Source organism: Lontra canadensis, unplaced genomic scaffold (assembly GCF_010015895.1).
Source record: "Lontra canadensis isolate GAN:19392208 unplaced genomic scaffold, GSC_riverotter_1.0 scaffold94, whole genome shotgun sequence".
Classification (NCBI taxonomy): domain Eukaryota; kingdom Metazoa; phylum Chordata; class Mammalia; order Carnivora; family Mustelidae; genus Lontra; species Lontra canadensis.
In genome coordinates this window covers 6,733,376-6,760,413 of record NW_022631088.1, presented here as the reverse complement: position 1 = coordinate 6,760,413, position 27,038 = coordinate 6,733,376, and the positions used below count along the sequence as shown (strand labels likewise).

Sequence of the window (27,038 nt, the reverse complement as noted above, 5' to 3'; positions counted from 1 at the left end):
GCTTAAGATTCTCTCTCCCTCAGCCCCTAGGCTCTCTCTGAAATAAAATCTTACAAAACAAAAACAAAAAGAGACTGCTACTCGGTACTTTTGAGCCCCAAACTGAGTGACTGCGAGTCCCTGATTCACTGTGTCCTTTCTGATACTTAGGTAATTTAATCATTACTAAAGCAATTTTCTCATTTTGGAGGCAAAACGTGGTGTCTCCTTGTTGTTTTACTTAGGGCTCCTTGGTGCACTCGCAGGGCGGGACGTGTTCACTGCTCCGCTTGCCAAGTACGCTGAGCTGGTCCATTGTCCTTCCTGGTTGGCCTGCTGCACAAGACCATGGGACCTCGGCCACGGCCGGGTGAGACAGCACTCAGAACTACTGTTCACCGAGCGCTTGCTTATCTTTGTGCCACACACTGTGCTAAAGCACTCTGCTTAAACTGTTTTTCATGTAATCAACTTAATGAAGAAAATAGGGTGATCTCTGCTTTACTTGTTTTTTAAGATTTTATGAATCTATTTGCCAGAGAGAGAGGAAGAGCACAGGCAGGGGGAGTGGGAGAGGGAGATGCAGGCTCCCCGCTGAGCAGGGAGCCTGATGAGGGACTCGATCCCAGGACCCCGAGGTCATGACCCAGGACCTTGAGGTCATGATGCTTCACCGACAGAGCCCCCCGGCACCCCGATCTCCACTTTCAAGAGAAGGAATGGAAGCCTGGACAACTTGCACAGCTCGTCCCAGATCGCGCGTCCGGTTAAGTCAAAGAGCCATCAGTCGAACCCGGCGCGCCCACCTCCCTGCTTCTTAACCACGGGGCTGTTGGGTCCCACGTGCCAAGGGTCTCTGGTAACTATGCTAGTCTGTGATTCACTGGCTGGTTCACTGATCTGACGAACACTTATCGAGGGCGAGCACGTATCCGTGCGGCACCCGGGTTCTTGGGGCTTGCCAGGTGCTCCCGATATGCCCGACACCCGTGGTGCTGAGTGAGGGTTGTGCTTCAGGCTGATAAGAGCAGGAGGGGATGCTGTTCGCAGACCTGGGGCGAGGAGCTGAAAGCGAGAGGCCACAGTGATGGAGCCGGGCCTTTGACAGAAGAGATCACGCCCCTCTGTGACCCAGAAGAAGGACCCCTGCCCCAGGTTTCTTCTCCCTCGACTTCCTTCCCATTTCCCATGAACAACCACAACTGGAGGCCGAAGGACAAGGATGCCCGTGGCGGCCGTCCGTGTGGGGCAGCCTCTTGGGGCGCAAACCTGGGAAAACAGGGTCCACCCAGCACCCACCTCCTGGCAATGGGTGGGCACCCAGAGTCCTGCTCACTAAGTGGCCGGAAGTGAGGTCTCTTCCCTGGGCCCAGCCAAAGCCTGTTACTGCCGCACAGGAGCCCTTTGCAGACAGGTTCTGATGGGTGTCTCAGGGGCTAGGGAGGTTTGGTTTTTCAATAAAAATTTCATTTTAGGGGTGCCTGGGTGGCTCAGTGGTTTAAGCTTCTGCCTTCGGCTCAGGTCATGGTCTTGGGGTCCTGGGATCGAGTCCCACATCGGGCTCTCTGCTCGGCGGGAAGCCTGCTTTCCCCTCTCTCTGCCTGCCTCTCTGCCTACTTGTGATCTCTGTCTCTCAAATAAATAAATAAAATCTTTAAAAAAAAAATTTTTCATTTTAGATTTATAGAGAAGGCACGAAGACAGTACGGAGAGATCCTACATGCCGCACACCCACGTCCCCCCCACCCGCCGTGACATCTTACGGTCCACGTGTCCCAATCAGTGAACCAAACACCGACACACACGTTACCCCTATCTGCGGCTCGTGCCTGGTTCAGTTTTCCTCAGCTCATGCCCTCCCTCGGTTCCCCAAGCCCACCCTGGGTACCATGTCACGTTTGACTATCACTTGTCATCTTCCGCACAGCTCCTCAGCCCGAGATGGGCTTAAAGAACATTCTGAGGGGCACCTGGGAGGCTCCGTCAGTGAAGCCTCTGCCTTCGGCTCAGGTCATGATCCCAGGGCCCTGGGATCGTGTCCTGTGTTGGGCTCCCCGTTCAGCAGGGAGGCTGCTTCTTCCTCTCCTCCTTGCTGGTGCTCTCTCTCTCACTCTCTCTTAAATAAATACATAAAATCTTAAAAAAAAAAAAAAGTAGTAAAATTCTGAAAATACAAATGAAAGGAGCCTTGCGGAAGAGAGACAAAGCCAATATGGAAATCAGTGTGGGACCTGCACAGGAAAAGCTCGGAGGTGAGTTCACTGTCCTCAAAGCTTCGGTATCAGACAGATGACAAGAAGACAGATATCCACTGGATGGTTTCAGGAGAAGGGGGGAAATGTCCTCATGATCCTCATGAGACTATTTGGAAAACAGTAATTAAGGAAAAGTATTTAAATCAATTGGAAGCTATAAAAAAAGAGTAGAAATGATAAATACAAGAACATATGTTTTAAAAATGATAATAAAAACAGATGACCCTTTGAACTCTAGTTAGGAGCCTAGCCTAGCAATGACCAGTAGAATGAAGAAAAGATATACAGGGGTGGGTTTAGGAGAGTGCTAGGTGCAGACAGTGGCCATCTTGGCCGTCACAGTGTCGTTAGGACCTCCTGCCTGGATTTGGCCAGTGGGGTGTCCCCCGAGGCTTCATCACGGGAGCAGCACTCCCCACCTGAAGTGGTAACCACCTTGCAGCTGCAAAGGCTACCTTTGTCATCAGGTTCATTTCTCACAGGCAGACTCACATTAGCCAAGGACACAAGACGGATGTATAAATCCAGGAACCAATTTATGAATTAAAACTGAGCACTATAACTGAGGCTGGGAAAACAGCCCAGTTGTATTAAGTCATAACAAAGAAAGTCGGGTAAGTTGAACGCTGAATAATCAGGATGGCCTCATAGAGAACGTAGTAAAGTGGATAAACACTGCATCCTCTGATAAGAAGGGCCTTGCCAGCCAGGGCAGCAGGGGAGACGTCCAGCGGCTGGCCCTGGGCGGTGTGAGTGTGGGCACGGCCAGTGGTTCTGACTGACTCTTCCTTGTCTCTGCCCCCGTGGGGCCCAACCCTCCCCGACTTGAGAGTGATACATGCTTGCCTCAAGATGTCAGCGTGCTAGAGAAGGCTCTACACACTGATCACAGAAGGCCACTGGCCATCTGTGTCCTTCTGACTGTGGAGTTCCGGGACACAGGTCCATGGGCCACAGACAGGGTGGAGAAGGTATGGGAATTTTCTCCCCTGGACCGAAAACCTGACACCTGACAGAGAGTCAGTGCAGTTTTCCGAGGAGAAGAGTCTGCAGCCTCCATCAGGCCCACAAAGGAGCATCAGCGACGGCGGGCTGTCCACAGCCCTGCCATGGCCCTCAGGACTGCGGTTTGCGATCTGAGTCTCGGCAGGCAATGCTGCGTCCTAGCGTGGGGAGGCAGCGGGACTCGGGGGGCAGGTGAACACCCACACGCTCACAGATCCCAATGCAATAGATGATTTCCAATAAGCGAAACTGATCAAAATCAATGAAACAGGGAGCAAAACACCTGAGCGGACCCATGAGTCATGCAGAGACTGAGAAAGCTACCAAGAATCTTGCTGGACAGCCCAGCTCCCACACGGAAGCATGTGTTTAGGATTTAGATCGTGAGCGTCATGGAGAGGACTGGTAGCCTCAAGCAGGCTGGCCTTCAGGATTGCCCAGGGGCGCAGGGCGTTCCTGTACCTGATCATCTCACAGCAGGTGGACCCTGGCCCTGGGGAGAGGAGGAATGGGTGCTTCCGTCCCCTACCTCCGGGCTGCTGCTGACGGAGGATGTCTGAATGGCATCCCTTCCTGTTTGCACAGGGGGAGAAAAGAGAGCACGTGTGGGAAAGACCGGACTGCCATGGATGCTGGGACGCTGACAGCCAGACACCTGGCAGGTCCTCTGCTCATCCGCTGCACGTTCTGCTTTTCCCCATTTTCTCTCTCTAGGGTAAGTATCCCTCACTCTAGGGTAAGTATCCTTTGGCGGGAGAAAGTCTCCCGGAGCTAGCGCAGAAGGGAGCATATAGGAGAAGAAGATTTACCCTAGGTAGGACAGGAGTGCAGAACCATTAAATGGAAACAAATTTGATACCATGGATGGATTGGGCTAAATCACCCAGATAAAGATGAAAATAGAAAGTGTAAGGAAAAATCAGCATAAGTAAGCCTATCAATCTGCTACTTTGTGACTACAGACCAAACACGACAACGATCTGCACAATGGTCTTCACAGATGGGGAAAATTCATACAATTCAACAGCCATTTCTAAGACACAAAACTACTTCCTTAGCATCATTTTTTAAAAATCGTGTTTGTTCCAAAGAAATCAGCATTTGTCGGAGATTAATTCATAGTATTATCTATTGTCAATATTAATTAATTTGGTGTGGACAATTCTGGTTGCAAGCAGTAAGACATAAAACAAAAAGTACATAGATTTTTTTAAGATTTTATTTATTTATTTGACAGACAGAGATCACAAGTAGGCAGAGAGGCGGGGGGTGGGGGGGGGGGAAGCAGGCTCCCTGTTGAGCAGAGAGCCCAATGCAGAAGGCAGAGGCTTTAACCCACTGAGCCATCCAGGCGCCCCAAAAAGTATATAGATTTTAAAGGAACAGGAAAAACATTACTTTGATAAAAAATAAAGCAATCAACTGAAAAATTTTTAAAGACTAAGAAGATCAGTTAAATGGTTAGGTATAAAACAGATACACAGAATTAAGTAGTGATTATAATATATTATCAATGACCAGTTTGAAAATATAAGAAAAATGAAATTTTATCTACAGTATCAACAAAGCATAATATACCGAAATGAATTATTAGTGAGAAATACTGTGATTATGTGAATTCTTCTTTAATATTTCACTCGGTTACATAAAACTAAGGAAACAAAATATCTGAGTGCCTTTTTTAAGCTAAATAAACAAAAAAGGAAAACCCCAGTAGACCTCTTGATGGGACGTCCAAATTCTGTGAAGACACACATTTCTCTCCCTGCTCCCCCAAACTGTTTTAGGTATGTGGAATCCCACTTAAAATCCTGGCAGGATATCTCTAGGAAACTGACAAAATTATTCCAAAGTTAACCTGGAACATGAACATATCAGAATTCCCAGTCAAGTCCAGAAAAAAAAAAGAGCAATGGTAGATGGAGGGACAGATTCCACTGGACACCAAAACTTCCCCTGAGGTCATGGGGGTCACACACCATCGGTCTTCCTTAAAACCAGACGTATGGCTGAGGCAGAGTAGGGGGAAGTGGAAAAGCCCAGATATAAAATCTGCTGTGTACAGAACGTTACCGTTTGATAAAGGAGGCCTCGAGCAAAACCAGGCGGAAGGGGAGGTGGGAACATTCGTCAGGGTTCTTGGTTGGCGGTTTGGGAAAGGATCGATTTACAACCCTCATCTCATGCCAATATGGAAAACAACAACAAAAACAAAGTTCAGAACAACAAGTTTCCGGTCTGATCAGAGAGGAGGCAAACACAGATTGGTTAAGTTTCAGGCTCACAGGGTAAATTCTACTGCAGAAGGAGGGTAAAGCGTGTGCTGACATATAAAAGCAGCATCCTAACTTTGTCCTTTTGGGGGGATACATTTCAGAGATATTTCTAAGGCAGAATCGGTTACATTTGTGACTAACTGGATGTTGGGGAAGCGGGGTACTTAAGAAAAGGCTAAGGCAAACTTAACTTCTAGGCTTCAAAGGGTATCAGTAAGCAAGGGATGAGATGACCAGAAGTCAGAGAAAGCATTTGCCAATTATGTATCCGATAGGAGACTCGTGCTCAGAATAAGGAAGAGTTCTTACAGCCCCAAATTAAAAAGACAAATAACCCAATTTAAAAATGAGCAGAGGCTCTCCACAGACATTTTTCCAAAGAAGATCCACAAAGGGCCAATAAGCACAAGAAAAGATGTGCTTCAGGGAAATGCAAATCCCAGCCAGGAGTTTCCACTTCTTTCTCGCCAGGGCGGGTCTCATCAGAGGACAGCCCTTCACAGGGGTCGCCAGGGGCTGCAAGGACGGGAACCCTCACTCCCTTCGAGGAGGACTGTAAAACAGGGCATCCCCTTTGGGAAAACAGTGTAGCAGTTCCCGTGACAGCTAGAAGCCCCACATGGCCCAGCAGTTCCAGTCCTAGGCACCCACCTAAGAGAAGTGAAATGTACGCACCCCCAAACTCTTGTGGACAGAGCCTGCCTGCCTCCAGCCCCTGCGCAACGGATCTCAGGCTGGAAAGCTCTTGTCCCAGGTCCTCTGACTGACTAGACCCTCGCCTCTCACAACTGTTCAGACCTCACCTTCCCAGCCATGCCGATACCGATCGCTGTGGTTAACACGGCAACCTGACCCCGTCCTCGACCCGGCCTACGTTTTCTTGTCTACACCTCTCACCGTCTCCTAACTCACAACACAAATGCTTATTACATGTTTTACCCATTAGAATGAGACGTCGATGAGGGCAAGCCTCTCTGTTTTACTCACGACGTTTCCTGCATTAATAGAAAATTGAGACCCAGGGAGAACGTGGGTATGGCTCACTGTCACTGAGCCAGAAATGCGTCTCAGTAGGGAGGCTAGCCGTGGCCCAAATCCTAAAATCTTTCCAAATAGTTCTCCTACCCAGTGATAAGAGGACAGTGAGTAGTTGAGAGGACCTCAGGCTTCAAGATTATTCCTGGTACCAGCGGAGCCCACCGCATGGTTATAATCCACCGTTTCCTTCCCTTCCCTTCTATAATGGCTTCCCATTTCCCGCCAAACCACGTCAAGTACTCAATCTGGCTTTCAAGACTTGGAATACTTGGTCCTGAAATGTTCTCTAGCCCCCAGTATTACCTGGTCTCCACCATCAGAAATGAGACCCTTGGGCAAAAACCCCCTTCTCTTGGGTTAACCCACCACTTGCGGGTCTGTGTTTAAAATCAAATCTGAATGACTGTTAACAACACCCTTCCAGCACCTTTCGCCTCCTTCAAGCTCCGGCTTAGGACTGTCCCCGTCCTATTGCCGATTCCTGGCTCAGCTCCACACTAGACATGTGTCACCCCGCAACACATCGGACTTCTTCAAACCCTGGATCCCACCTGCCTGCCTCTGTAGGACAGCGGGAACCTGCTGCTCTCGGTTCCCAGCACGGCCAGGCCTTACGCTCTCGGCTGCCAAACCCCAAGGCCGCTCCTCCTTGAAGACCCCCCGCGGCCGGTACCTTCGCCGCGGTTCGCCGCTTCTTACCCCGAGATCTGTCTGCAGGAGACCCGCGCTTCGCGCTGCCGGCCCCGCCGAAATCCCTCCCCAAAGCAGGCCCAGCGGGGGGAGGGCAGGGAGATGCTCCCTACAAGCACCAAAGAGCTCGGCAGTCGAGATGAGACGGTCCCGACACGGTATTTTTCGAACATCAAGCTGAACGCAACAATTCACAGCGAATGAAACATCAGATCTAAATCCGGCCAGACCCGGCCGGCTCCTACCTGCTGGCCCGGCCTCTCTCCGCGTGCGACCTCGGCCTCCCGCTGGGGCGCCGCCCGCACCGCTCGGCGGGCCCCGGGTCTCCGGAGGGCGCGGGGGCCCGTGCGCCCGTGCGCGTGGCACCGTGCGCGCGCGCTCCCCTCCGCACGCCGGGGCTCCGGACCGGGTGGCGCGGCGCCCCTGGAGCTCGGACCCTGCGCTCGCCCGCCGGGGACACGCGGTCGCACGTGCGGACGGCTCGGAGCTCCCTCGGGCAAGGCCGACGGGCGGAACGCACGCTTTCCGGCGCGGCAGTCCGGGGCAGGAGCTCGCCGGGCCCCGCGAGGGAGCACAGGAACCCTCACCCACCGCCACACAACAGGAGGCCCTCAGGCGCCCCCTGCCCGCGCGCCGGTGCCCGCTCGACCCCCGCAGCGCGGGCTGGGAAGCGGCTCCCAGCGTTCCGCCCCGCCCCCCGCACGGGGCGCCGGCCAATCGCCGCGCGCCGCGGGTCCCGGCCCCGCCCCCAGCCCGCGCACCGCCCCGCAGCCCCGCCCGGCCGGTAATAATTAGGCGGCGGGCTGGGCGCCGCGTCAGCGCCCGGCGCCGGCCAATCGCAGAGCTCGGGCCCGCGGCCGCGTCACAGGCCGAACCACCAAACAGAAAAGTTTAATAAACAGCGGACGGAGGCCGGCGGCGGCGGCGGGGCCGGAGCGAGCAGGGGTTCGGCGGCCTCACCTGTCCCCACTCTCCGGCGGCAACCGGCGGCGGCGGGCAGCGCGGCGGGCGGGTAGGGCCGCCGCCAGGTGAGCAGCGCGGCGGGGGCCGGGGGGCGCGGGGGCCGGAGCCGCTCCCTTCCCCCACCGGCTGAGGCGCGGCCGCGGCGCTCCCCCGCGGGCGGACGGAAGCCAGGGCGGCGGGCGGGGGGCAGGGCGGGCCGTGGGCTGCGCTCGCGGACCCCCGCCCCTACTCCGAGCAGTTGACAGGCGGGGGGTGGGGTGGCGGGAGCCGGTCTCCACCTGCTGCGCCCGCGGCCCCGGTGGGGCGGTCCCTCCTGTCACGGCGCGTTCCGGCGGCGCGGGTGTGGGCGGGCGGGGGTCCGGCAGGCCCCCACCCCCCTCCGCGGCAGCCGCCCGTCCCGGGCTGTGGGCGGGCGGGGGTCCCGAGCGCTCCCCCCGGGCAGCCGCCCCTCCCGGGGGCTGGGGGGACGCGGGTCCCGAGTGCCCCACCCCCCCTCCCGGGCAGCCGCCCCTCTCGGGGTGTGGGGGGGCGGGGTCCCCAGCACCCCCACCCCCGTCCCCGGCAGCCACGGTTCCCGGGGTGTGGGCGGTTGGGGGTGCCGGGCGGGGGCTCCCCGGGACCCGGTGCGCTCTGGAAGTTGGGGGTCGTGGGAGCCCGCCCTGCGTCTGGCGCTGGGGCCCGGAGCGAGGGTTCGGCGGGGTTCGCTTTCCCGACACAGTTGCGGCGGCCTGCGAGGTTAGCCCGGGGCCCATTGCCTGCCTGCGACGCACGGGCCAGCGCTCCAGGGGAAAAACGCTCTTTTCCTGCAAAAGGTGCCGTTTGCGTTTCTGCAACAGGTCGCCTCTACACTCTGCTCCCTGCGCGCCTTCCAGTGCACGCGGGCGGCGGCGGAGGGGGAGCCGGAGGGGCAGGGAGCGTCCGGGGGCGGGCCCTCTCCGAACGCGCAGGGGAGCGGACGCGCGTCGGAGACCCGGTGGCGAGAAGAGCCGGGTGGGCGGCCCCGCCGCGAGGGCCGCACCAGCCCGCAGCCGGCATCCGCTCGCCGGGGCCTCCCCGCCTCCGTGCTCCAGCCTCCACGCCCGGCACGTCGGTGCGTCCGGTGCCCCGTGTTTATCACGGCCTCGCGTCGGAGAGAAGACAGGGGTTCGCCCGTACGTGCGTGCGCTCGGACTGCGGGCTAGGAGTGCTGTCCGCTCGGGCCGGGCCGGGGGCTTCGGGGTGGCCCCGAGCTCTGTTCCCCCCCCACCGGGACTGATGCTCTGGGCGCTCACAGCCCTGGGCAGCGGGGCCCCGTGGGCGCTGCTGGGCTCCCGCCCGGGACGCAGGCCTGCCAGGGCTCCCGCCGGCGCGGAGCCGAGCGCGCCCGACAGGGTGTGGGGCGTCCAAGGGGTCCCGGCCACCGCGGCTGGTTCACAGTGTGCGAGCGCCGGCACCAGCCCGGGTTCCCGTCCGCGTGTGCGTAGCGTGACTCGTTCCTTGGAGGTCACAGCGGGAGCAGTCGGGCGCTAGTTGCCAACGTAAGTGTGAGTGCAGAAAGCACTGGGTTGTGTGTAGGGTGAGTCGGCGTCGTGCGCGGCCCCTCTGTCGTGCTGGCGGGTTCCCTCCAACTTCTCTTCCTCCTTAGCACCGGTCAGAGAACCCGCCCTCCATCCGTCCTTACAGCTTTGCACACTTTGCTTACCGGAAGCCCCCATCGATGGGCAGAGCCTTCAGCGAAGAGCACTAGGACGGAGGTGCTCTTTGTGCGGTGACGTGGAGGGTGACCTGCACACTTCTGGAGGAGGACGTGTGGTGGGCTTTAGGATATGCTCTGCACGCTTCTGAGAGCTTCGTAGTTCCCCAGCCTCAGACCTGGGAGTGCGGGACCGGTGTGCTCCTAGAGCCGCGTTACTGCCCAGGCCTGCAGCGGCGCTGACCTCGCCCGGGCAGCGTTAATTTCGGGAAGCGGTGGTAAGTCATGGGAGTTTATAGACGGCTCCAAACACCTTGTTCTGAAGGTGCGGGAGTACAGATGCGTTGTTGCTGTCACCAGCATGCGTGGCTCTCGCGCACACTGAGTAGGCTGCTTGGTTTTGGTCGGGCTGTTTTATTATCCTGCTTAGAAGCTTTAAAAAAAGCCTCAGTTTTGTATTAAGGGCAATTTGGTTTTGGTGTGTCGTCCTCCCCCCCCCCCCAACAGACACTTTTACAAGGAATAGGAGGTTACAGAGAATAAATAACCGTTGTTAAAGTTTCCGCCGGTACACCCCCAGTCTTTCTGTTTGTGTACATTCTAAGAAATTGGGGGTGGGGTTTTGGAAGATTCTGGGTTGCCTCTGCCTTCAAAGCTTATCCGGAATATGATCCGTCTCAACACCTTGCTGCACCCCGGATGGAAAGAGCAGTCATCTAACCCGTCTCCCTGCCTCGGCTGTCGCTCTCCTGCAGTCTGTGCGGTTTCTGTGGGGCAGCGGCCGTTCAGTGGGTGACTTCGAGGCTCGGCACCCTCCGGTCACTTCACAACGTGTGAAATGAAACGAGAGCTTCTTACTCTGCCCACTTTACCCTAGACCTGCAGTGTCCAGTGGAAATGTAATGGGAGCCACATAAGTAACTGAAGATCTTCTGATAGGGGCACCTGGGTGGCTCAGTCCGGCGTCTCACTCTTGACTTTGGCTCAGGTCATGATGTCACAGTTGTCAGATTGAGCCCGGCAGATTGCTCCACACCCAGCGGGAAGTCTGCTTGCGATTCTCTCTCCCCACCGCCTCCCCGCCAGCTCCCAAATACATAAATCTTTAAAACCTTCTTATAGCCACATTAAAAAGAAAAGAGAGAAACAGGGGATAATATTCTATTCTGATAATAAATAACAATAAAAATTTAAAAAAGATAATGTTTTATCCCAAGATATTATTATTTTAGTAAGTAATTAGCATAGGAAATAATTAATGGGATATTACACTTAACTTTTTTCAAACTGTCTTCAAAATCCAATATATGTTGTCCGCTGACAGTGGGTCGGGACCGGCCCTGCCTGAGGTGCCAAATAGCCAGCCACACGGGCCTCGTGGCTGTCGGGTGGATGGAGCCGCTCTAGCCTGTCCAGCCTTGCGGGCTTTCCCCTGACTCAGCACCTCCAGCTCTACTGGTCGTTTTGGGATTCTTGAGCATGCCACGCTTATTTCCTTGAAATTGTTGTGCTTTTCTGCCTGTCACATTGAATTGTATGTCTGCTCAGATGTCACGGCTTCAGAGATGCCTTGGCCAAGTTCCCTGACCCTGGGACTCTGCTTCATTTCCTTATGGAACCTGTCATCCAAAGTGGTTTATTGGGTTATTATCTCTCACTTGAGGGCCGAAGTTAGACCCACATACGTAGGATTCTGTAAGGGTGCACAGCATTTCGCCTTCCTGTCCTGTGTCACTTGTTGCGTCATCCTCTTGTCACTGTTCACGTGTGGTGAAGAGCTAAGTCTTTCTACATATTTCTCATTTCTTTGGGATTCAGACTGTCTTACAGTAACTGAGTCAAAGCACATGAACATTTTTTTGTCTTTTTATAAATATTGTCAGATCTTTTTAAAAAATTTTAACATAAAGTTGACCAAATCTGTATGAAGTTTGACAAAAAATGTGAGGAGACAATACACATTTCTCCCTATCTTTGCCAACACTTGAATACTGTCTTTCCTTTCCATAAGACTGATTATACATTTCTTAGCTTAATTATGATGACAAATGGGGAGACGGGTGTTGTATCTCCTAATTTGTCTTTTGCTCACTTGGGTTGGTGTTCTCTATTTCGGTACTCTTTTTATTCTTTTATATATTTAGGATAGCAGCCCTTTGTCACATCCCGCAGATATCTCCCCTGGCTCTTTGCCTTTTACTTGCTTAGGGTATTATTAATTTTTTTTTAACTTGAAAGAGTTTTTTACCTTTTAAGAAATTTAAGGTTAATACCACCTTTCTATGGCTCCTCCTTTACTTTCATATTTAATGGGTTCTCCTTGCCCAGATAACTGTTTTTTTCTAGTTCTATGCTTTTGTTTTTCACATCTATCTCTTTCTGTTCTTCTGGGACTTGTTTTGACATCATACATGAAGTGAAATAACTTCCTTTACTTTTCCTTAATAATTAATCCATTGTTTTAGCCCCATTAACAAAAATATTATTCTTGGTGCCTTGAAATAAAGCTACCTTTCTTATATGCTAAAAACATATATTTTTATACTTGGTTCTTAGCTTTTATTCAGTATTCATGATTTGATACTAGTGCACATTGTTTTAGTAATTGGGAGTAATAATGTGTTTTCCTTTTGTTACTCTATTTCTCCCTCCCTTTTCCTCCCTAAATTTCTGGCTGTTGCTTTGTTCCCAAGTTTTTTAGTTGATTCTTTAGGGTCCGGTGTTTTTGAATTTTTAAATTAAAAAACTTTTTTTTTCAAAGATTTTATTTATTTATTTGATAGAGAGAGACACATCGAGAGAGGGAACACAAGCAGGGGGAGTGGGAGAGGGAGAAGCAGGCTTCCCACTGAGCAGGAAGCCTGATGTGGGGCTTGATCCCAGGACCCCAAGATCATGACCTGAGCCCAAGGCAGATGCTTAATGGCTGAGCCACCCAGGTACCCCTAAAAAATTCTTATTTCTACAGGTAATGTTTTCTGTATAATAAAAATATTTAGTGCCATTAGATTCTTTTTTGCATGTAGTTTCCTTAAATGTTGACATGTAAAAATATCTGTATTTATTTACTTGTCCCTCATAGCTGCCATTGCTCCTTGCTGCCTGGACTTTGTGCCCAGTGCTGAGGCCTCCTCGGTGAACACACAGGGCCTTTGCTTTGACTGAGTTCAGAGTCTCTGGGAAAGCTAACCGAAGAACAAAGGGTTTTCAAATGTTGACAAGTGCTAAGAAGGAAAGAAATATGATGTGCCAGTAGAGATTGGAGCCTGCTAATTGGATGTCCTGAGAACATTTCTGTGAGGATGTAGCATTTAAGCTTAATGGTGGAACCAAGATTTGTTTGGGGAGTTTCTTTAAGCAAATCCTGGATCTGTCAGAACATTCAAAACAAACAAAACCATGGCACACTGAATTTCTTTTGCAAAATTTTTTTGTGAAAATTGCCTTGTAAACAGTTTTGAGCCTGAAGCTTCTCCTATGGAAAATTCGGAACTGTGATTTTGAGTTCTAAGATCAAGAAAGAGCCGGGGGAAGTTTTTCAAGCGAAGGGAACTGCTAGCACAAACGGGACAGAAGAGCTTGGCTTGATTTAGGATTTGCCAGCAGAGTAGAGTGACCAGGGTTCATCCATTGAGTAGTGTGGGTCCAGCAAGACTCCTTGGGGGGACTTACATTATTTCCCGGAGAACCAGCTGCTTCGACTTCTCTGCCTTCCTACCCTATTTGGATTCTGTGACCCAAATCAGTCTCCTACAAATAATTTAAGATGATTTCACCCCTTGGTACTTCCCTTCATTATTTCTACTGTATTTTCCAGTTTTTCTCCACTCAAGACCTTTGCATATGCTATGCCCTTTTGCTTAATTGTGATTTCCTTGAAGAACCCGTCCCTAAGGCTGGCAAAAGAGGTTAAATCCTCTGTTGGCTATATTTACTCATTTTATATTGGACATTTCTTGTGTAAACACTTGTAATAACTGCAGTTCATTACGTGTAAGTGATTTGTTTCTGGGTTTCTTCCGCTAGAGCTGTTACTTCCAAGCTGGCAGATAGCCATTTGTGGCTATTTAAATCCATCAAAATTAAGTAATATTAAAAATTCAGTTCCTCAGTCATGCTTGTACATACCAGTTGCCCAGTAGCCACATGTGGCTGGTGGCTGTTGTACCGGACAACGGAGATGTAAATTTAAGCAGCCACTGGCCGTTGAAATATCCCAAATCTGAATGATCCTGTAAGTATAATATGAACTGACTGGATTTCTACTACCAAAAGCAATAAAATCTCAATTTAAAAATGATTACATATTGAAGTAATGCTACTTTATATGTTTTGTGTTAAGTAAAATATGTTACGACAATTAATTTAACTATTTAACGTTGTGATGTGGCCACGAGAACATGCAAATTACCCATGGTTCCCATGACATTGCTGTGGGACAACAGGGGTCTGACCCTAAGTCTCCACAGTGGGCAGGACAGTGCACCATGATGTCCACAGCAGGTAGCAGTACCCAGCATGCAGTAGGCGTTCTGAACCTTTGGTGGGTTCATAAACTCTTCTGTTAAGTTTGAACATTACTGTGTGGTCGTTGGAGGGTGTTACCTGTTCAGCTTGTTCTTTTCAAAATTGTTCATTTTCTGTGACTATGATTTTTACAAATTTTCCATGACTGTTGAAAAAAGCAGCTTTTCTTTTGATAGGTATATAAAAAATTAATTTTATAAATTATTTTTAATAAATCATTTATTTTTTCATTTTTCATTTTCATTTATTTTTTCGTCTTTTATTTCTTTCTAGCTTAGGCTGCTAAGCAGAGAGGAGGGAACTTAGAGTCTGCCAGTCTGTTTTCCATCACCTCTCTCTGTCTCGAAGTTTACTTAGATTGGCGGGGTATGTTACTTGGCACAGGAAAATTTATGGCTATTGTGTCTTAATAATTGAGTATTGGGAATGCTTTTTCCTTATCCTTTGGTCTCGATATTGTGATTCGTGTTCCTTTTCAGTCTATATTTGTTGGTGACCTTGTTTATCCCTGTGGACTTAAACCCATTGTCTTATAGAAAGGTACCTCCCCTTGGTTTATGCTTTCTTATCTGTTTGTTTCCTTTGTGCTCAGAATTTTGCTGAATGGGCCCTTACCCTTCGCTCTTGCCCCCACTGCTCCCCTACTCCCCTTGTGGTGTTCTCCCTTAACGAATTGGCACACAGGGGTCAGGAGTTGCAGACTCAAATACATGCCTCACTTTTGTAAGCAATGTGTATTTTTCAGGGAAATATTTTTCTAAATTTTTTTTTCTCCATTCGGTAGTGGTTTGGGGACCATATCTTTAGTGACCTGGTCATGCTTTGTTGAATGTCAGGCTGGGCCTTTTATCAGTTACTGCATAAACCCACCTGTTAGCACCCAGGGATGATGCCAAGGATTAATTTCTGTTGTGTGGAGAGTAGTGTGAGCTGTTCTCAGTCCTTTACAGTTCTGAGGACGCCTTCACCCTGTTCTGTACCTACAAAAGTTAATCCTAATAGTCTATGTACTTATTACTCGTAGAGGGTCTTTTTAAAGTGAGATGAGACCTAGTTAGTTGTTCTGGCTTGTTATCGTCCTCATTGTTAGTTGATGGGTTTGGGAAGGCTTCTGAGCTCGTCCCCCTCCAAGAATACACAGTATGTCCTTTGGATACTTGATGTTCAAAAAGCGGTGTTGTCCCGTGCCATCAGGGAGCCTTGGAACTTGGCAGGCTTCCTGTTCCTATGAAGGAATATTGTTTTCAGATAATCTCGGTTGTGGCGTTGCTTTCCTTTGATTTGTTGTTGCTGTTTTCTTCTACTACTGATTTAGAAGTAGAATAAAATCCCCTTATTTTTATCCTGTGAGCCGCCTAAAATGATATTTATCACGGTGAAGTTCTTTCATACAGGTCCTAGAGATCTGTGAACAATCTGGTGTAACCACATCTGTATTTCTGTTACAGATTGAGAGTGGGCCTGGTGTTATTTTAGTGTATGTAATGTGATCTGTTTTATACCAATAATTAACTCTGAGGTGAAACATTGATATCGGAGCAAAGGTTATTTGGTTCCTGTAACTGTCTAGTAATTTTGTGCTTGCCAAATTTTAATATATAAATGCTTGTCACCTCTTTTCCTATGGCCCTGTCCAATTTTGGCCGTCTTAAACCCTTTCCCCCGGAGTTTTGTGCTGTAACTCAAATTATGTATTCTTTTTATTTGCTCCCGTCCCTCTTCTGCTTCCAGTGTTGTTTTGGGAGAGTGTCCTCACAGTGGGGAGAAAACCCGAACTTGACTCGTGGAGTGCTGGGCTTTCAGAGCCGCGAATCCTTGCAAAGCATCTTGGGGCGAAGCGTCTTGGGGCCCGGCCTCTGTGAGCTGGCCGGGCGTTTCCGTGTGTCCTCTGGAAGCGCAGAGCAGATGCGCGGCCGCTTGGGCTGCCGCGGGTGTTCCTCTGTGTTCGTGTCCGCTTGCCGTGCCGTGCGTTTCAGTCTCTACAGACTTCGCTTTGCGTTCAAGACAAGTTTGTTGGCTTCGTGTTGTTCTAATATACAGATTTTCTTTCCGGGAAAATGCTGGCAAGGTTTTGAACTTTGAAAACTATACATTCAATTAAAAAAAAAAATATGTAAACGTATTGAAAGCATTGTGAGAAGAAACCACGTTCATGCGCACTGCGTTTCGGATTTGTGTCCGTAAGCTGGCTGAAATGGTAGAGGTGACAGCTGGGCTGTGCGGGGCGAGCTCCGCCCCGGCGGGCAGGTGGTCGGCGTCGGAGGACGGGGCGGCCAGCCGCGGGGGCCGAGCAGGGCTCGCGCGAGGGAGCGCGGTGGACTGCAGCGCACCCGGCCCGCCTGCAGCCGGAGCGCCCGTGCGGGGCCTCTCGGACCTCTGCGCGAGGCAGCTCCTGTCGCCCAGTGTTGTCCCAGGGGTCTCCCCGCCCGTGTGCGCGCGCCCCGTAAATCAGTGGACGCCCGAGGAGGCCGCCAAACCGTGCCTTAAGGAAGCGCCGCCGGAATTAGAGGAGAGAACGAACGAGCAGGGCCTCCTGAGCCTCACGGATGGCGCGCGGCCGGCCGGCGGCCTTTCCTCGGTGGCGGGCGGTCGGTCGGCGGTGGCTGTGCGCCCCCGGGGCGGACGCGTCAGACTGGGGCGTGGGTGCCCTCGGAGCCGGAGGGCCGGAGTCGGAGGCCCGGGTGTTCGCCCCGCGGCAACGCTGGGGACGGAGCAGCCGCGACCTCGGAGGCGCGGGCAGGAGCGTGCCGGGGCTGTTCCCCGTAGCGGAGACGGCGCCGGTTTTCCGTCCCGGAGGAGGCCGTGCTTCCGTTCAGTCGGCGGGACTTCGCGGGGCGCCCGCGGAGAGGCGCGAACTCTGCTGAAGCAGTGTGTCCTCCCCGACTCCCCGCTGCCCTCCCGGCTGTGCAGAGCCTGCAGGGACCGGGGAGGAGCGCCGTGGGGGACCGCGGGCGCGCGGGGCCGGCCGGCCGGGGTCCGGCGCCTCGCCGCGCGCTCTCCCGCAGACAAAAGAGCGAGCCGGCGCGCCGCCCTGGGAAACCGAAACCGCGCCTGCTGTCGCTTTAAGAGACCAGCTTCCCCGGGGCTTTCGGCCGCCGCCGCCTAACCTGCTAGCCAGGAAAAGTTCTTTAAAATGACGGACGTCAGCCGCGTCCAACCGCAGCGGCCGGCCGCCGGCGCGGGGCGGGGCGTGTCCTCGGCGGCCAGTAGGCGTGCAGGGGGCGGGGCTTGCCGGCCAAGCTCGGTTGCCGCGGAGCACAGCTTCAAGTGAAGTTAATCTGAGGGGAAGCAAACAGAAAATTGTGGAGGTTTTGGTGGTAGGATTTTTGTTCCGATCTCCTAATTCTCCTTTATCTTGCACTTCTGCTCCTTTGTGCTTCTGTGTGCGCCAGGTTCTGTCCCCGAGCTCTTTCTGTGCAAAGCGACCACTAACGGCGAGCAGGGAAGCAGAACAAAAGGGCTGTTTGGACAGGAAATAGGTGTCGGGAGCATCAACTTGACTTTGTAGCTCGGGGTCTCCGGCGCGAGCCCCGCTGCGCTTCTCCGCCCCGGCCTCCTCGCCGCCGGTTCTGGACGGGGCGTGCCCCTGAGCTCGGGGGTCGCTGAATCCACGCGAGGGCGGGCGGCTGGGGCGTGAGTGCGGTCAGGGCCGCCGGGCTCTCCCCGCGACTCCGACGACCCCCCCTCCGAGGACCCCGCCTCCCAACTGCTGTGCTGGGGACTCAACCCGGTACCCCCCACTACAGTGTGTCCCGGGCTCACCCCAGCCCCCCCATGACGGTGCGCCCCGGGCTCCCCCAGCCGCTCCCCTGCAGTGCGCCCCGGGCTCCCCCAGCGCCGCTCACCGGCGGCATGCTCGGGGCGGGCCAGCGGGCATCCGGGGTCCAGGGGCTCGCTGCCTTCTTCCGAGCCGCAAACGGGGACGCCCTGGCTGCTGCCTTCAGACCCGTCCGTTGCAGACGTGGGCCCGGGGGTCCGCCGCAGCTGCCGCGGGCCGCGGTGCGGGGCTGTGGGTGGGCCGGACACTTCGCGAGGACCGGCTCTGAGTCCGCCGACTCTCCCGACGCGCCAGACGGTCGCGGTGGGTCCCGCGGCCCGCCCCGTCCCCGGAGACCGCTGTCCTTGCCCTGCTGCGCTTTCATCCGCAGAGGAAGGTGCTCGGAGCTCACGGGGTCGCCAGCCGCGAGCCTGCGCGGCCCTCGAGCCTGCAGCTGCGTGTGCTGGGCCGCGGGGTTTCCGTGCCTGCTTCTCCGCTCCCGGCTTAGACGCCGCCGCAGTGACAGCAGTAATTGTGAACTTAGGAAGAGTCACTGTGCGGAGCTCTTGTGCTTTTCCCTCTTCTTACCTCGCCAGACTCTTGTATTTTTCCCGAAATTGTAAATAAGTGCGCTTGTATATTAGATTTTTCTTTCACTAAACTATGCCGTCTGTTAAAACTGGTTTAGTTGTAATCGTACAGTTCTCCCAAGTCAGCAGGACCTTAATCGGTCTAGTCTTCTGCCTGTATTACATTTACATTGTTCCTCATTTTCACTCTTGTAAATAGCATTGTGTGAAACAGACTTCTGTGTGTACTTTAAAAATATTTCCTCCTTTTTCCCAGATTTTTCTTCTTCTGGAAAAATTCTTGGAGTGGGCTGACCTAGATGAAAGGATATGAACACTTCAGTAGCCAGATTGCTTTTTAGGAAGGTTAGACCAGTTCATATTGCCACCAACAGGATGTGCTTCAAGATTTGTCCAAGGGGTAGCCCCTTCATTGTGCTATTAAAGTGTGCCTCGGAAGCTCTCCGATTGGTTTTTGCCTAAACTAAGTCCCATTTTCCAAGATGTAGATGAATATAAAGTCATTTTCTGGACATAAAAGCCAGCTGAAGGAAATTGGAAAAATTTTTACCTGCTTAAGGGAGGGATTACATCTTGGATATTTTATTTATTATTATGCTGTCAGTAAGTACGGGGCTTCCTGTTTCACATCAGCCTTGCTGTTTAGTCCAGGTTTTCTGGTACACGCTGCTTCTAGTAAGCACGTATTGGGAGAAGTATTTTCTTACGGTTTCTATCAGAAACATTTTTAGAGAAGGGCTGCAGTAGGACCACTTAACGTTACCTGCCTCTGAACAGGTGTGGACAGCCTTTGTCACTGTGCATCTCTGGGGCTTTTTATATGGTAGAGAAGGAGAATTAGTATTTGTAGATCTACATTTTAAAATGGTACATCAATACCTTTCCAGTATATCATGGGTCTTCTATGACCGAGCGCTCACACAGCAGTGTAGACCGTGTTGTTCTTGTCTTTGCGAGCACTCTGTTTGGCGGCGAGGGCTGGTCATGTGCGCTTGACAGCTAGCGTGTTCCGTGGGCTCGGCGGTACCTGTTCAGCTCATGAACTTGGGAACTGATGCTCCAGAAGAAACTTGAAAAGTTGTTTTAAAGCAAAATTCAAGACAGAAATACTAGTTTAATTGGTAAAAGGGAGGCAGTGATCAATGGTGGCAGTGATCAATGGTGGGGAAGCTCTCACTCACTGATGCAGAGGGGCTGAGCACAGCTGCAGTTCTGTTTATTTTCTGTGAAGTTTTTCTTCAATTACTGATAACGTCGTGTCTCCAACTTGTAGAGCTAATGTTGGTCATTGTGTTTGTTGCAGGGGACACTGTTTTAAAATATCTGTTTTGTTTGCCAACAGGTGAAGTTTGAGTTTTCTAGACCCTTGGGTTTTTCTTAGTATTTGGAGTGGAGGAGAAGGGCTTGAAACTCATCTGTTGTAATTAGTGAAATAGTTACCTTGAAACACATTTTCCATGCATTTAAATTTTGTGGCTGTATCAGAACTTACACAGATAAATTCTTCACTCATGAATAGAAAAACTGTTTGGGTTTCCCTTGAATATTTACAATTTATGTTGGTGCTTAAATATTTATATCACAAATCTTTTCTTTGTTCTGAATTTGAGAAAATGTATTTTTTTTTTCAATCTTAACAGATGGATCTTGTTGCTACAATAAAAAAGAAGATAATTGTAAATATAAAGATTGTAGCTAAAGTCTTCAGTAGCTAAAGTCTTTGCAGGTTTAGCTGTGGGTCACATTTGAAGGTCCCCTGGTCCCCTGCTCCCCTGGGGCTCTCAGGGAATTGCACGTCTGCCCATCTGCCCGGTGTGGGCTGGACCGCTCTCTGATTGACAGCACTAGGGAGTAGCAACATTTCCGTATGTAGCTTTCAGAGTAGAAGCCGGTTTTCTAGTGGGAGAAGAAAACGCTTTAAATGAGCTAATAGGGAGGCCTAAGAATAGTGATAGCTCTATTTTATTCATTAAGAATTAGGAAAAAAGTGATCTAAGAGGGAATATTAAATGCATTCAGAGTGTCTGTTGTTAGTCTCCATTCGAGGGGAATACAGGGATTTTTTGTCTAATGACACGAGGTAAAATTAGAATGGGCGTCCAGTTGCTGAAACTGGAGAGAACCTGGAACTAGCAGCTTCGTATTTACCAGGTCTCTCTGGTCTGTGTAACGGAGGGGCTGTACGGCTTTGCAGTGTTCTTCGTGTGAGGCTTCTTTATAAAAAGGAGGTAAATGTTTTAGAAAGTATTTTTTATTGACAACTTCTAGGAATTGGCTCATCTATTAACTGATGTCTGGGAACCTGTTTGACTTCAACCCGATTTTTCGTGTTTGGATGTCATTAGAAAAAAAATGAACTTGATACTTTTTTCTTTTTCTTTCTTCTCCTTCTTCTTCTTTTTTTTTTTTTTTTTTTTTTTTTTTTTTGGCAAAAAGGAGCAGATCCATCTATCTCTCTTTATACTTTTACATTTTTTCCCCAGAATAAGCACCGTGTTCCCCCACCAGCGGATTTTTGTTGAGTGTGTACTTGATTTCTTAGTGAAATTTAGCACTGTTGACTACTTTTTTCTTCTTGAAGCTCTTCCCATGAGTTTAATGATACTGCTCTGGCTTCTTTTTATGATGTCTGTGCTTTGCAAGTGTTTCCTCTTTATAATCATTAAGTATTGAAATTTCGTAGGATTCTGACGTAACGTTCTTCTCAGGCTGTCCTTCTTGGGTGTCCTCCAGCACCGCATCTTCAGTTAACAGCCTGTGCATAGTAATGGTTCTAAGATCTGTATCTTAAATCCAGATTGCTTTGAAATCTTGAAACCCGTGTCCATCTAGCTCACAAAGGTCTCTCTTCCATACCTATGTGAAACTCAGCAAGGCTAAATTTAATTGCCTTTTTCACCCTCCCAGCGGCATCCTACCATCCTTTCTTCCCTCCTGGCCCAGAAAGTGGGAGGTGTGCAGAAGCCGGGTCTGACTCTGGTTCTTCCTCCTTCTTTGTGCCCGGTGAGCCTCCGCCTCCTAATGATTCTATTCAATTATTTTAAAAGATTTTACCTTTTTAAAAACATATTTGTTTATTTATTTATTTGGAGAGAGACAGAGATAGTGGGAGAGGGCAGGAGCAGGGAGGAGAGGGAGCCCGATGTGGGACTCAGTCCTGGAACTCTGGGATCATGACCTGAGCTGAAGGCAGTTGCTTAACCAACTAGGCCACCCGGACGCCCAAGTTTTTACCTTTAAGTAGTCTCTGCACTCAACGTGGGGCTCACACTCAGAACCCTGAGGTCAAGAGCCGCACACCCCACGGCCTGAGCCCGCCGTCTCCCCCTCCTGTCCGTTTTAAATCCATAGGATCTAGAGTCCATGACTTCTCATTTCGGTTACTAAAACAGCCTCAGCTCCTCTTCCCTCCCAGTTTTGGCTTTCTACAATCCACTCTTCCCTGCGAGGTTGCGTCTGTTTTTCTCTGCTTACAGTTCTTCAGTGTTCCTCGTTGCCACTTGAACTCTCTCAGCTTCCTAGCATGAGTAACACTACTGGCTAATTCTGTGCTAAGCCTTCTCTTATGGCCGGAATAGGTAAGCACTGTTACCTCCACTTCACAAGTGGGACGCTTTGGAAAGGCTGACTAGTGGGATTTGTGCAGGGCTGACGTCGCCGGTGAGCAGTAACACACTTTGAACTCAGGTGCGCTGGGCCGAAGTCCTTCCTCCTGACCACTGAGCCTGGAGCCTTCCTAAGCTGGCCCTTGCTTCTCGGCCTTTCCCCCCCACACCACTTCATTTCATCCTCTCACCAACCATGGGCAGCTTCTTCTGGGGCGTGCTCAAAACTTGTTGCCAGAGTCTAAAAGTGCTTTAAGGGTCTCAAAAAAACATTTTTGACAGTTTTTTTGAACACTCCAAATGTCTGAGACACTTTAGCATGTCCAGAATAGAAGAAGATCAAAGGATGAGATGTAGGAAAGATAGAGGGAGTTTTCCATACGTCGTCGGTTTTGAATTTCAAAGCTGTTGCGTTCTTCACATTTAATAAAAGCTCAACACCTGCGCGTGTGAGAGGAGGATTAGACAAAGTGCAGACGCGCTTTATCAGAGCCTTTTGAAATCCTAACGGCCTTCGTGTGGCTGTTCCTGGAGGCCCCTGTGTGCATTTTCTCAGCCGGGGTAGGAGGCTCGTGCCTGTGATCACCGGGGACGTAAGCCGCGGAGGATGGGCTGAGTGTGCTCTCCTGCACCCGACATTATAGTATCACAACAGGTTAAATAACTGCAGCAGATTTTTTTGTAGAAAGAATATTGAGGTAAATGGAGACATAGTTGATTTGGAATCACTCATTTCAAATATGTCACTTCATTTCTCTTCATCTCTCCGCACCACCCCTTCCAACATGTTTTAAGGCAAAATGACTTTTATTCAATTAAAAAAAAAAGGGTTTCCTCCATAGCTTGGAAAGGATGTGGTATTAAAAGAAAAAGATCACATGGATAGAACTTTCAAAAATATAGGTAAATATTTGGTTTTGGAAACGGTTGAATCTATAACTGGACTTGGAAGCTAATGTAATTATACACTTTTAATTAAAATTCATAGTTGTCTGTTAAAAAAGCAGGAGTTTTTGTGGGTTTTGTTTTGTGGTGTTTTTACCATTCATGTATTTTAGAGTTAGGAAATTCCATCCTGCTCTCAAAAGTTTTGATTTGTCATATTATCCAAAGTAATCTTTTACTATTTTCTTAAATAATAAAAATGCAAACTAATAGTTGATTTAATGAATTTTGTGTTATATGTTACAGTAATCAAACAATATATGATTTGAAAAGAATGTATAACTCAGTATTGATGAATAGAATACACAGTAATTTTCCTTAATTTTTTAGGTAATTGCTTAAAAGTGTATAGTGTATCTCTCTTCAAATCCCAGTAGCTGTAGAACTTTATAAAATAGAATCCGTTTTAGTGGGAAAAATTATTCTTGACAGATTATTTAAAATGAAAACCTACACTGAAAAGGTCTCATCAATTGCTTAAAATAATAGTTTCAAAGAGCAAATCCTTCTTGGACTGACCCAGTCACCTAGTCAGGTGACTTTGCCAAAGTGCTGAAAGACCCGTCCTTCCAGTCCCCGCACTATTGGAAGAAATTGGGGGATATGAATATTCCGTGTCCTGAAGGTCGGTATTACGGATTACTGAGTGCCGGACTGTGGTTTGTTTTAAATGATGGCGGTAGAAACTCAGCAGGGAGAACGGTCACTGTGAGCGAGGGTAATCAGGCAACTCTGAGGAAGTAACATCTGAAGCACGTCTTGAAAGTTAGATATGTTTGAGACTAGAGCAGTGACCGCCTTCTTTTCTTTTTTCTTCTATTTTTTCTTTTTCTTTTTTTTTAAATTTTAGATAGCAAAAGTTTTATTCTTTTCACCTGGAAAGGGGTGACCCTGAAGTGGTGAAGTGGGGAGTAATGAAAGCAGAGACTCTTAGCTGGCTTCCGCAGACGTTTTCCTGGTTCGGGGGGTACCGCGTGATTTCCCACTTACCTAGTAAACTCCGGCTTCCTGGGATGCGAGAGGTGCTGAAGAGGCGGGGGGGCTCTGGTTGTGGGAACGGTGTGCCTGAGCTGTGTCAGAGGCTTCTCTGCAGAGAAGTGGGGACAGCAGTCTGAGGAGGACTGGCGCAGTCCTCACAACTCACGTGAACACTGTATCAGACACGTTAACTTTTCAGAAAAGGTTTAATATTTTTGGAGGATCTTTCAGTTCACAGCAGCATTACTAGAAAGTTTCAGGAATTTCCTGCGTACCCCCGGGGTCTTCACACGTGCGTATCCTACCCCATTACCAACATCCGCCACCAGGGTGGTACACTTGTTACAGCGATGAGCCTCCGTTGGCACGTCATAGCCACTCAGAGTCCACTGGCGTTCACTCTTGGTAGTGTGGATTCTGTAGGTTTGGGCAAACATGAGGTGTGTCATCATTATAGTAGTGTACAGAGTATCTCACTGCAGTGAAAATCCTCTGTAGTCCTTCTGTTAATCCATCCTCTCCTCCTCAGCCCCCGACAGCACTGATCTTTTTGTGGTCCCCATAGTTTCGCCTTTTTTACGATGTCACACAGTTGGAGTCACACCGCGTGTAGTGTTTTCCGGTTGCCTTTTTTTCACTTAGTAATAGTAAGCGTTTAAGTTTCCTCCGTGTCTTTTCATGGCTTGACAGCACCTTTCTCTTTAGCACGGACTAATACTCCATTGTGTGGATGGGTCATAGTTCATTGATCCATCCACCCTGAAAGACATCTTGGTTGCTTCAGAGTTACTATCAGTCGGAATAAAGCTGCTGCAAACCTCCAGGTTTACCTTTGCTTACGTACAAAGACTGTTATGCTGGATTGTAAAGTAGTTGGTACTGAAGAATCCACCATATAAGTCTTCCAAAGTGGGTGTATCATTTTGCATTCCTATAAGTAAAGCTTGAGTGTTCCTGTTGCTCCACATCTTTGCCAGCATTTCTTGCCGTCAGTGGTCCAGATTTCTGCCATTCTCATAGGTGCTGTCTCATTGTTTTCCTTGGTATTTCCCTGATGATGTATGATGTGGAAGCTATCTCTGTATCTTTACTGTGGTATCTGTAAGGTCTTTGGCCCAGTGTTTTAGAGTTCTTTGTATTTTTGGGATCAGTCCTTTATCAGATGTGTCTTTTGTAAATATTTTCTTACAGTCTATAGCTTGTCTACACCTCCTGACATTGCCTCTCACAGAGTGGAAGTTCAGCTTGTCAGCTCTTCTTCCGTGGATCGTGCACTTGGTGCAATGGTAATTGCCATTCCCAAGGTCAGTGAGATTTTCTCCTTGTTATCCTCTAGGAGGGCTGTAGTTTTGTGTTTTACATTTACGTCCATGATACATTTTGTGTTCATTTTTGTGAAGGGTGTAAGGTGTGTGTCTAGATTCGTTTTTTGGCATATAGGTGTCTGATTGTTCCAGCACCATTTGTTGAAAAGACTGTCTTTGCTTTTGCTCAAGATCGTTTGGCTATGTTGGCTATATTTGTATGGGTCTTTTGCTGGGTTCTCTTTTATTCTAATGATCTGTTTGTTTTTCTTTACCCAATACCATATGGCTTGACTGTTGTAACTTCATACTAAATCGAAGTTGGGCAGTGTCAGCCCTCCAACTTTGTTCTCCTCCAGCATTTATTGGCAATTCTGGATCTTTTGCCTCTCCATATAAACTTGGGGATCAGTTTGTTGATATCCACAATATAACTTGCTGGAATTTTGATTGGGATTTCATTGCATATGTAGATTAATTTTGGAAGAATTGGCATCTGGACAATATTGAGTCTTCCTACCCATAAACATGGAATATCTCTCCATTTATTTAGTTCTTTGATTTTGCTCATCAGAGTTTTGTAGTTTTCTTCATATGGGTTGTATGCGTGTTTTGTTAGATTTATACTACCTATGTATTTCATTTTTGGATCCTAATGTAAATGGTATTGTGTTTTTAATTTTAAATTTACTGCTGATGTATAAGATAGCAATTGACTTTTATATATTAACCTTGTATCCTGCAACTTTGCTATAACCACTTAGTTTCATGAGGGTTTTTTGTAGTTGTTGATTCAAATTTTCCGCACAGCAGTCATGTCATCTGTGAACAGAAGACCATTTAATTTCTGCCTGTGTAATCTGTATACTTTCTATTTCTTTTTCTTGTCTTACTGCATTAGCTAGTACTTTCAGCACCGTGTTGAAAAGAGGGTACGTATTTGCCTGTTCCTGATCTTTGTGGGGAAACTTCAAGTTTCTCACCATCAAGTATGATGCCACCCATAGGAAGGTTGTAGATACTCTATCAACTTGAGGAAGTTTCTCTTTGTTCCCATACTAACTTTTCGAGTCCTCACAACAGTTATTATGAGCTGGTTGTTACTGTCTATGTTTCACAGATAATGATACTGACGCATCGAGAGGCCACTTAAAAAGTCACACAGCTGGTGAGGTGACAGAGCCTCTGTTTAATTTCTCAAGTCTGACACCAGTGCGTGATCTTGCCGTTCAGATTTGCTTGGAGAAGAAAAGATATTCAAGGTGGGGACACTGCCAGGATTGTTTGGGAAGCTCCATGGTAAATCCGAGTTATTTTCCTGATCTTCCTGAACTTTAGGGTTGTTATCTCAAGGCCACTTTCAGATAACTTCCTGGGAGAGGTAAGACGGAGTACTCCTTACCCCAGTGAGTTTCAGATGATGGAATTGGTGGAGTTCTAGCGCTCTAGGGTCC

At 49.5% G+C, this 27,038-nt stretch overlaps 1 protein-coding gene across 1 annotated transcript in view; it reads left to right on the top strand.

Annotated features, from left to right (window-relative positions):
- The first annotated feature begins 8,140 nt into the window (after positions 1 to 8,140).
- Positions 8,141 to 27,038, top strand: part of ZFAND6 (zinc finger AN1-type containing 6) — a 66,629-nt gene continuing 47,731 nt past the window's right edge. Inside the window, exon 1 of the mRNA XM_032836984.1 lies at positions 8,141 to 8,271. The gene's annotated coding sequence lies outside the window, so the exon portion shown is untranslated. The remainder of the gene's footprint in view (positions 8,272 to 27,038) is intronic.